This window comes from Haliotis cracherodii, unplaced genomic scaffold (assembly GCF_022045235.1).
Source record: "Haliotis cracherodii isolate W230 unplaced genomic scaffold, xgHalCrac1.p SCAF_1, whole genome shotgun sequence".
NCBI lineage: Eukaryota > Metazoa > Mollusca > Gastropoda > Lepetellida > Haliotidae > Haliotis > Haliotis cracherodii.
The window spans coordinates 77,238,612-77,250,396 of NW_027266264.1; the positions used below are offsets into that span (position 1 = coordinate 77,238,612).

Below are 11,785 nucleotides of genomic sequence, written 5' to 3' on the forward strand. Positions count from 1 at the left end.
CTTAACCCAGATATATTTAAAGCGTTGCTCACGCAGCGGTTTTTGCAATTATGTATATTCAACGTCTGTTCCACGTGGAGCATGCTTGAGAGTAAATCGATCATGTTATCTACCGTCAAAACTACGAACGTAACCCTTTACTAATATACAAAGTACAGATCCTCAGCAGCAGACTGGCAAGTGAGATTCCTGTTTGATAAAAAGAGTGTACCAGATATGTGTTAGTAAACAATACAACGTTTTCGCCTCAAACGTAAATCTGTTATAAAAACGCATATCCTCAAGGGAGTACATCGCTTTCAAGATATTCGGAGACGATATTTGAGTTTTTTACATGGCCCTGTGTTAGGCCCACTGTTTCCCAAGGGGTATATCCTAGCAATGAAACGATCAGCTGAAACGTTGGCAATGTGTTTACCAATCATGTCTTCAGACGAACAGAACAAAAAACCCAGTGCATTTACACGATGAAGACTTGAGGTGAAAGAGAGTGTGTAACGATGTACGTATATTTACGTCGTGGTGAAGACGGCTAGCGACGTGGACATACCGGTAGCAAACCACCCGACAGACTTTGAGGTTTCGTTTTTTGCCAACTCCTAGATCATCACACACGTTTGCGCCACGGACAAACACACATTCAAGCACGGACGAAAACGTACATGCACACGTTCCCTGAAATAGTGATCACTATTTCATCCCTGAAATGAAATGCTATGATTTTACTCGCAAATAAAACCGACAAAACCATTTCTGTAATCATAACCAATCTCCGCTAAGCTGTCCGCCACAAAACAGCTTGTCAGGTTCACAAGGCACACGCTTACCCATAGGTTCACAAACTCTTTTAATTTCATCCTTATCTTGTTTTCTTTAATAACAAGTAGGGGAGGTATATCTTTATCATTGCCAATTGGACGGATAAGCCTACATGATAGTTGTTAAACCACATCATTAAGGTAGGGGAAGATGTTTATAAAGGACTGGGTATGATAACGCCCTTATTCACACGATCTGCGTGATTTTAAAACAAATGAGAAAAGCGTTTATTAATCGTTAGTTCTCACATGTGTTCATGTATATATATACACCCTTTTTAAAAATGGAGCTGCCGGAATCGGAGTGAATTTAGGTCCCGTTTGTCGCTGGAGTGAGGCTGAATGGTATTCCAGTTTCCCCATGGGATAAAGGGTTTGAACGAGGTCCAGTGAGAGGGGTTGGACCAGATGGTAGAACAGTGTTAAGGCAATGAAACCGAAACTTGGGCTTATACAGTGAGTGAGTGAACATATTTAACGTCGCTTTGAGCAGTATTCAGTAATATCATGACGTGTCAGTTCAAAGTGGAAGAAAGATCAACGTGAAGGTAATGAGAAACAAATGTGTTTATTATGGCAAAGTGAGAGGACATAGGCCCATAGTTCAACATATATAATAATACAAGGTATGCGTGTTTTATTTCAACAATGCATGATGTATGTACAATGCAATATTTTGTGAAGGTTTATGGGCAGTTGGCCAGTGGTGAAAAAAAAAGAATTTCGTTCCCACATTTTCCTGTATACCTACAACCTTTCCTATTGCATAAAGGAGGTGAATGTAACTTCTTTCATAACAGTGTTAGAACCTACACCGAAACGTCGCTCTTAATTGTAATAAAGAAGTTGTTCATCTATAAATTCTTATCCTTACGAAGTGTATGTACACGACTTTCATTGGATGGTAAGCTTGCATGTGTGCGCGTAAATTGTCAGGGGGTCCAAATTGCATAAATTGAAGGAAAATGTTTAATTTGACAAAATCAGACGTAACATATTTATATTTGTTTAAAGTCATTCAATTATCTAAATTATGTTTTGGATTACAGGTACTATGTTAGGTTATATGAATTTGGCAAACATTTTGTTTCATTTAACTGTTATTTGCTCCGACGTTATTGTTAGCGTCATGTCATCCGAAGACGGAGTCCAGAATAATTTAATAGAAGGGATATATAAAACACTGGATAATCGAAGGCAACGTTAATAGTGGTGATTTTTGTATCAGTTCATCTGATATATCTGAAGCATCTTCAGAATGTAAAGAAATATGATTCCTCTCTCGCCGTTTGTATAGCAAGGTTTAGCAAGATTATTTAACGTTTATAGTGACGTGCATGTGACTGCTTGTACGAGTCAGGACTAATGCTGCTAGTTTAATAGTTCTAGTCCTTGCCGCGGTTTAGCAAGGATACCCCACCACATTCTACTGACTGTGTCGACCAGTCCTTGGTTTATCCCCTTAATGCCGAGCGATGGGCAGGGTAACAAGATGTACCATTTTTTAACGTCCTTTGGTATGGTACAGGCAGAGGATCGAACAGCCGACATTCCTCTCTCCGGGCAGTCGACTAGACTATGGGGACGGTCGACGATGGAAAGAGAAGGAGATGCACATGGATGAATGTATTGAATATGAGTAAAGTAATGTTGCTAGACGGAAGATCTATAACCACAGAATCTCCTCGTAGAGTTATACCGCGTCGTGTTGCTCGACCACAACATGGTTGTCACTCTCTTTATCGACAAGTGCTTATCTGCTGAGGTCGGTTTACATCGCCCGATAACCACAGAATCTCTTCGTCGCAGAGATAATGTCTACAGCGTCGTGTTGCTCGACCACAACGAGGTTGTCACTTTCTTTATCAACAATTGCTTATCTCCTAAAGTCGCCTAATTACGCACGTTTTCATTACAACACATCGGAAAACGAGGCGATTCTAATTATCAAGAGAGAATAAAAACATCCATCAGAGAGAAATATGACGAACACAAACGGAATTATTACCGGAGTACTAAATTGGATTGGTTGTAGAATTTTAATAACGTATGTCATTAAGCGTGTTTGTGAAGAAATTAATGTCCACAGTTGCAAATATATGTCAAAATGTACCTCGAAGGGCGTTTGTGACGTGATGAGCTCGACGTCACCAGACCGGTAACAGCGGATGGGCTCAGAGGAGTGGGCTCAGTTTCATTAAGATTAAACATCTTAAAGCCGAAGTCGCCTGTGGGTGATTCTTTGACTAGAATTAGTCCCTGGCAGCATACCCTGTTGGGATTGTCTGGTCCAGACTCGATTATAAACAGGGCACCGTCATAGTCCTGGAATATTCCCTTAGAAGTGCGGAGTGAAATATTTCCCTTTACGTGTCAAGTTAAAGATTCTATGTTCCAAAAGTGTATGCTTCAGGCTCTTAAATATCAAATGGTCGGTCCCATAAAAGCAAACGTTAAACCACAACATATGGATCAACCCCCCCCCCCCCCCCCCTCTCTCTCTCTCTCTCTCTCTCCCCACCCACCCCTTATGTGTCATCCTGTGTCCCATACCATGTAATTTAGTCACGTCATGACGCCCCTACTCCTGGGCCCGCCACAGCAGCACCTACCAGACAATTTGTCAAGCATCAAGCAAGAACTACATGAAGACTCCCAAGACCACCTGACCGTATATAATAGTTAGCAATTGAAGTTACTTATTCTGCTCCAAGGCAATTCTACACTGCTTAATCCTCAAACATCAACGGGGTTTGATTCTTTGTGGTGTTAAAACCATATACATGTAATTGTTTCTTATTTTGTCAATTAATCTACAACAATCCTTTCATATTTCCCACAGTTCTGAGAGGTGAGGTTGGTTGTGGTAACGTGAGTCCTTAACAAACGGAAGGTTGGTAATCTCCGGGCAAGCGGTCATACCCTGTGGTCAGTGTGGTCATACCCTGTGGTCAGTGTGGTCATACCCTGTGGTCAGTGTGGTCATACCCTGTGGTCAGTGTGGTCATACCCTGTGGTCAGTGTGGTCATACCCTGTGGTCAGTGTGGTCATACCCTGTGGTCAGTGTGGTCATACCCTGTGGTCAGTGTGGTGGCGATACTTGATCATTGGCTTTCATTGATTGAACCGCATGTGGTCCAAAGTCGGGTAATTATATGAAATTAGCTCGGTTTTCATTCATCGGTTACAATAATGCAGATGATCCCTATAAGTTATCATATGGCGGCAAGGATCTTTGTTTCTGGTACTGCTGATATATGTCATCGCCGTCTAATAACGGCATAATTGTCTCGTAGTTGTGGCAAGTTTGATCTACGGTGGTCCAGTTGCCGAGGATCACGTGACCAATGAACATGAAATAGGGGACGAGCAATTTCAGCGAACTAGAGTGAGTGAGTCTGTTTTAACGCAGTTTTAGCAGTATTTCAGTTATATCACGGCGTGTCAGATTTTTAAGTGCAATCGGATCACTTTATCCATAATCCAAATAAAAGGGAAGTACTTTGAAAAGGTTGTTTCGCTATTCTTTCTGAGGTCACCGACATTCGCTGTTCAGAGTTGCGTCCCCTAGGAGTGCCAGAATCCTATGATCGTGGGTCCGAATTCCAGATTAACCCTGATGATTCTTGGCTTGTCAACACTAAAACCGTTCTCGTTGGTTTCTCGTGAAGGAGCATTAAGCCAAGCTCACTCACAACTCCCTGATGCCGCTGTGGTATAAGAGTGCGATTTAGCGGGAACGAACAGTGCCGCGAGAATATGGAGAATAAAGGTAACCCTACGGACTATGTGAAGGTTCCATAAAATATAGGAAATAATATTTTAGACTTACGAGTTACAAAACAAATACGTTATTCACTTGACGTGGTCGATGTCGTAAGAAGAATATGTTCCCAAATGGTTCCCAATAATGTTTCGGATTCTCCTTTCACAGAAACATGTAATATTTCTATAAGCAGTGTATTCTGTCTCGGACAAAACTCCCAGCCCCGCCTGGAACATTAACTAGTTGGTACCTAAATGTCATTGAGACTTTGAACAGACCAGTGTATAACCTCGGCAAAATAAGACGGAACGCGTGGGATGAGACTCACCATGGCGGGAAGCTTATTTCTCTTCTACGTTCATGGTCGAGTGTTATATCATATGTAAGCGGCTATTTATAAGAGTACTGGCATATATTTATACATCTACATATTGTTAACTTGTTATATCAGCGATGGGGCTCATTATGTTAGATGAGTCCAGGGCTGTTTAGTACGCACCGAAGACCTATTAAGCCATGTTTACGTATACCGGTATGTGATTATCCAGTACATTCAAATGCACATATTTATTCCATCGCCTTCCCATCACCATTATAACAAACGTGGAAAGTGACAAAATTAAAAAAATAAAACCCATGCCATATATTCCGTGGTTCAACCTTATACGATTATCCTGAAAATTCTACACCAATAGAGCTTTCTTCGCATCTTTTATTGTGTAATTCTGAGACGAGATGAAGAGAAATAACAACATAATAATGAACAAATATATGTCCAATATTGAATATAATTTTGGTTGTTTTGAAATATTCTTTGGGGTATTTCATTACGTAAGTTGATGCCAAACAGGTGCGTGTCTTGTCCAATTAAGATACATGATAAACTATCTAATTGTTTATATATTCAATACATTATATACTTGGTGAAAGAAGTCATTTTATGTTGTGTCGAAAAAGCGTCAAATTCCGTTTGACACATCGAGATTTTCAATACCATGAATGAAAATTAGGGGAGATATATATTAATGAAAATACCAGTGTCGTCTTTCTCCGACGTTATCAAAGACATAAAACCAGCCATGACGTCAAATAGAAGGGTGTTATTCTTTTTGGTATTTCATTACATTTGATGATAAGGCTAGTGCTCCATTAATAATGGTGCAACATTAGTCAAATTACACTTACACATTCAGGAGAATGTTTGAATCTAATGACTAAGTTATAGGTTAGATAGGGACATCCATTTCTCTATTACCTCTTTTTTTATGAAGTGCGATTTCATTTCTTATGGGGTTCTTTTAGAACTAAACGTATACAGTTTCAATATCGATATTTGTGTTGGAATAGTTTGGTTCCTCGTGAACAAAACGCCACGAAAATATATTGTCCTCATCGACAGCTAATTCTCACCAAGTGACCTGGGTTACGATAAGCTAGTGCTAAGTATAGCGGAGTTATGCCCCCTTTTCTTTGTACGTATGTAACTCTCTGTCGCCTTTTGACGTCATAAAAAAAGAGAAAAATCAGATTTCGTCATTTACGGCATGCTATTTTTGGCATTGAATGTGTCGTTACACATACGCATATAACTCCACTTGATATATAGTTATGTCGTTCAGATATTAGGCAGTATTTTGTTCGCTCACAGTTCCGTAAAGCTTTTAAATAAAAAAAATCGTCGCACGGTACTTTTGTCGTACCGATAAAAAGCGGAGAAATTTACTGTTTTTCAACGCAGAATAAATTCTCGGACAACTCCTAGAAGTGTCTTTTTTTAAAACCGGTTTAATATTTGCAGTTAAATTTACACCATCAAATAGGAAATTTAATGGTCTCCGCCTCTGGGTAATTTTATAGCCAGAGGTTAGATTCAGTGCCGCGTGAGCGCAATTCTCGCACAACCTTCACTTTTCCGATCTTAGGAAAATGTGCGTTAGAAAAAAACTCGGCATCCAGAGGGTTAATTCTTTTTACAGGCCGCCATGACAAAGCTGGAATGTTGCAAACTGCGACGTTAAACAGCATTCACTCACTCATCCTTTCTGTGCCGTTGGCGGTTACCTGGGCGGGTGTAATATTAAGAAGCCATGTTAGTTTTAGATACGTAGGTGTTAAATGTAAGTTGCTCAGGGCTGAGCATGTGTAACACAAACTGTTTAAGGTGGGTGTTGTTTCTTTGAAATATGTAATGTCATACAAAAATAACCTTTTTGTTCGTCAATAAAAAATCGTGACTCAGAAGAAGAAACCAAATTCCAACCTTTATGTAATCTGTGTGTACAGCCGAAGACGCTTCCCACACAAAATACTTCTTTATCATACTGCAATACGTGTGCTGTGAAAATTGGCATTCGGGTAGATAAGATTGCATTACGTTAATGATATGTTTTAATTACATCATACAAAATGGGCCCTTTCTTGTTGCTTTCTAGTAAAGCTTTTTCTTAAATATTTTTTCTATGGATTTAGTTGGTTGGTTTGTTGTTTAACGCCGCACTCAGCAATATTCCAGCTATATGACGGCGGTCTGTAAATAATCGAGTCTGGACCAGACAATCCAGTGATTAATATCATGAACATCGAGCCGCGCAATTGGGATCGATGACATGTAACAACCAAGTCAGCGAGCCTGACCACCCGGTCCCGTTAGTCGCCTTTTAAGACAAGCATAGTCGCCTTTTACGGCAAGTATGGGTTGCTGAAGAGCTATTCTACGCCGGAATCTTCACGGGTCTTCTATGGATTTAGTCCAAAACCGTGGGATTGGTGGTTGAAATAAAACTATAAATACTAAATTGTAAACAATAACATTGATGGTTCACTTTTAGTGGATGATTTCAACATTTCTTGTCGTGGTAAGAATATGAATACAATAGAAAGACAGCTAAAGCTCTGTCTAAGCAAAATTCAAAAATGGGCGAACGAAAACGGCTTCACATTTTCTAAATCCAAAACAAACTGTATTCACTTTTGTCGTAAATACAAACCTCACACGGATTCAGATTTATTTTTTAGATGGTACTCCTATCAAGGTAGTAGAGGAAGCCAAATTCCTGGGCCTCATATTTGACCGTCATCTCATATTCTTGCCACACATCAAATATCTCAAGGCAAAGTGCCTGAAGGCTCTCGACTTGTTAAAAGTCGTTTCAAATTCCAAGTGGGGAGGGGATCAGACCACCCTCCTTCACTTGTACAGATCGTTAATACGCTCTAAACTGGACTATGGTTCCACTGTCTATGGTGGAGCCTGCAAAAGCAACTTAGAAAAATTAGACACAATACACCATCAAGGCCTAAGGCTCTGTCTTTGAGCTTTTAGGACCTCTCCCGTGGACAGCTTGTATGTGGAGGCCGATGAACCTTCACTCGGACTGCGCCACATTAAACTTTCACTGCAATACATTACTAGATTGCACTCAAATAAATCCAATCGAGCATACAATTATGTTTTTCACCCTCAGTATGAAAACTTATTTCGAAATCTATCAAACCTGGTTCTCTTGACAAACCGTTATCTCCACTACTTATCCCGTACAGCGATTTCAAACCAACTATTGAACGTTATACACGGGATCTCATGCAAAAGAGGTGGGACACCCAGGTAGGAAGCAATTAACTTCACGAATTAAAACAAACAATTGGTCAAACCTACTTGGGTTGTCAGTCAAAACATGGCGAGGTCGTTTTACAAAGATGTCGTATTGGCCACAGTCGGTTTACACACGAATATCTGCTTAAGACAGATGAGGACGAACCTCCTAATTGTATCCCTTGTGATGAGAGGTTCACCGTCAAGCATATATTGCCCGACTGTGTGCACTTTGCAATCGCAAGGGATTCACATTATCAAAGTGTAAATCTAAAAGATCTCATTCCCGTGTCAGCGGGCATCTCATCATAAATTACTTGAAAGAAATTGGTCTGTAGAATACATTTTAAATATGTATGTGAATAATTAAATGCTTGTTTTTAAATTTGGTGTGATGCTACTATTAACTGGCATTATTGAAGGCTCTGTCCAGGAGGTTAAAGTACCGTAAAAATATTGTCCCCCCTGTGTGACACGTAATCCTATCATAATCAATGTAACTATGACCAACCAGTGTTTTTAAGCCAACTCATTGATGGGTATTTTTTAATATTGGCTGGCATTGTGAACAACCACCAGTAGCTAATGTGATGACGTAAATCCTGCTGGGGTATCATGCAGGAAGCAGAGGTACTGAAAGTCCCCATGAACCCCAGCGAGGTGGCCTAGCTTTGGTTACTGGTGCCCTATAGCCCGTGTTTTAAAACTGTATATTAATGTTGTCATGCTCAAAGTTTAAAGTTTAAGTTTCCCCACGTTTGTGAAAGTTTTGGTCTTCAAAGCTAACCAACGATTGCAAAAATCGCTCAACGGCAACGGCAACGGCAGCTAATTCCCGATACTTGTTAAATCACAGACCACTAAAGTGTTTTTTGATATTTGAAAACGGGTGGTAGTCACTAGGGGCCAGATCTGGAGAATAAGGTGGATGGGGTAGAAGCCTTTATCATACCGCCATGTCAGAATGATGAGATCTGATTGGTCTACGTGATCTTCATAAAATACTGCTTAACCCGCCTTGGAGGGTAATACATTTCTCAGCGGGGAATAAATCTCTTATAACCCTGCACGAGCAATATAGGCTGCACGTGGATTTCTGAGAGACGGAAAACATCCCTCATACCCCGCTTCAAAGCAAAAATCCGTATGCTTTTTCCGCGTCAATGGAAGTCACGTGACTTCGCAAAAGTAAACCTCAGCTCAATCGAACAGCTGTTTTCTATCAATTTTGAATCTGTGTTAATTCTTTAACTATGTCACATTAAAACATGTCGGTAAGATAAATTCGTTGTAGCAGGGTCACTTGGAGTATATGGGGTTCTATGCATAAAACCCCTTGTACCCCTCGTGATCCTGCTACAACCGCTGTATCAATATTCCCGTACTGCAGCCATTGCAACATGACGGCATGCCTGGTGTGAACTGCAGCATTGTCCTGATGACGGAGAACACCACGTCCAAGTTTGCCGAGACTCCTGGCTTTGAAACTCGCGTACGCCTTTCAATAAGTTGGCATACTATTCAACATTCATGGTTATTCCCCAAGGTAAATAACTGATGTGTATTACCCGTGAAGATCCGGGTTAGAATAGGTCTTCAGCAACCCATGCTTGCCGTAAAAGGCGACTATGCTCGTCGTAAGATGCGACTAACGGGATCGGGTGGTCAGGCTCGCTGACTTGGTTGATGCATGTCATCGTATCCTAATTGCTCATGATGTCAATCTCTGGATTGTCTGATCCAGATTCGATTATTTACAGACCGCCGTCATGTAGCTGGAATATTGCTGAGTGCGGCGTTAAACAACAAACCAACCAACTTTCTGTCCCAAAAGCAGGTGGCCATAACTTTCTAAGTGGATCTGCTTTAAACTTCTTGGATTTGGGAGACCTGAGTGTTTCAACTAAATGTATTCTTGTTTACTTTCGGGATCCTAGAGATGGATCCAGGTCACTAACCTAATCTTGTGGGATGCGATAATATCTGGTTAACAGGGAATTTGAGGCGGGTAGCCTTCAAATATCCGGTAGCATTCTTTTGAACCAATCGCACACAAAACCTTTGACCGCCGTGGATTATTGCTGAGTGCAGCGTTAACCAACAGAGAAACAAAGATGTTGATGAAAGGTTGTTTCTTATTGGCCCATGGGAAAGCCTGTGATCTCTTCTAACTCGTAGTGTAATGCGTCATTACCAGGTTGTCGACGGCATCAATGCTTTCTTTTGTGGTGCTGGGTCGGCCAGAGTGGGGTCATCCAACGTTTAGTTGTGGCACATGATAGGGCAGCCTCCCCACAAACAGCATGTAACCCTTCATCAGTATTCTTTAGCGACTGACCCCCTAGTTTGAAAACATTCGTGACTGCTCTATACTCAGTTTTTCCATTGTAAAGCCAAGGAGTAGGGTACCCCCGAGTCGAAGTCAATTATCAGCACGCCACTTGGCTGGAGCAGGTCAAATTGTGAAAGATGGCTCACCAAGCACAGGTCAATACTGATAAGTGTAACATGCAAGCATAACAACAACCTAGATATGAAAGGCTGAAACCTTTTGATAATACCATGTACGTGACTAGCATCAGACATGAGAAACTCAATCTGGAGTAGGATATGCACGCACCTGTTCACAAAAGCCGTGTGTCAAAAATGATGAAAGTATGCAAATACCAATATACGACTATTCATAATACAATACTTTTTAGATTGCACAGTAAAGTGTCACAAATATCAAGGCTGGTGCCATTTGTTCTGAAACACGTTTATTAAACATTTGATAAAAATCACGATTCTTTGTTGACAATACGCTCTGTACGCTTTATCAATAATAATAAGTAATAAGTGCATTTATAATGCGCCAGATTCCATTCACCAAGTGGATGTTCATAGCGCTACACTATTATTACCCCGGTCAATGGATCAGTAAGCACTCGATTTTCATTCTCAGCTCCCCGGGGAGTATACAACCCAAGCTGCATGTGAGGCGCTAGAAGGTTAACAGCCACATTACCATCTCATCCCTCATCTCAGGGTACCCACTCACTGCTGGGTGAACAGAGGCACATTTCGAACAAAGTCACTTGCTTAAGGAGATACCATATGTGGTACATGTGCTTCAGCTTGGGGCAGGACCGAAGCACTAGAAACTCTCAGGAGTCAAGCTGCTGAACGTGGTCACCCATCCAACTACCCTCCGAAACCAACGTTGCTTAACTTCACCTGATTTGTGATCTGTGATCTGTGCGCTGTGCGCTGTGCATAGGACCACGTGCCACTACTGTATCGCGATTCTTTGTTGATAATACGGTATATAGCGATACTTTGTCCACGATATACTATTTCTGATAAACGTTTACATGTCAAATTATTTGAATTCCCAAAGCACCTTGACAAATATATGTTCAGATGAAACGATAGTTTACAAATGAAAACGCTGAAAAGTGCGTCAAAATAACTACAAATGGTTGAAAGGCTAATTTTAGCATATATCAGCAACACAATACAGAATGAATCATATCGTGTGTCAAAGTGGATATCACGGTGCCCGTGAATCGATCCAGTCTCACTACACAGAGGTTTATGGGACATAAGTGACTCTGAAACAGTTTGTT

General features: G+C 40.8%; 1 protein-coding gene across 3 annotated transcripts in view; it reads left to right on the top strand.

Annotated features, from left to right (window-relative positions):
• Positions 1-11,785, top strand: part of LOC139469111 (uncharacterized) — a 70,211-nt gene that overhangs the window by 56,377 nt on the left and 2,049 nt on the right. The window lies entirely within an intron of this gene.